Here is a 225-nt window from a genome sequence, read left to right on the forward strand (position 1 = left end):
AATCACCCCCCTTGCACCTCACATCACTCTCCCCCCTTGCACCTCACATCACTCTCCCCCCCTGCACCTCACATCACTCTCCCCCCTGCACCTCACATCACTCTCCCCCCCTGCACCTCACATCACTCTCCCCCATGCACCTCACATCACTCTCCCCCCCTGCACCTCACATCTCTCCCCCATGCACCTCAAATCACCCCCCTTGCACCTCACATCACTCTCCCC

The sequence above is a fragment of the Ascaphus truei genome, chromosome 2, assembly GCF_040206685.1.
Source record: "Ascaphus truei isolate aAscTru1 chromosome 2, aAscTru1.hap1, whole genome shotgun sequence".
Lineage (NCBI taxonomy): Eukaryota > Metazoa > Chordata > Amphibia > Anura > Ascaphidae > Ascaphus > Ascaphus truei.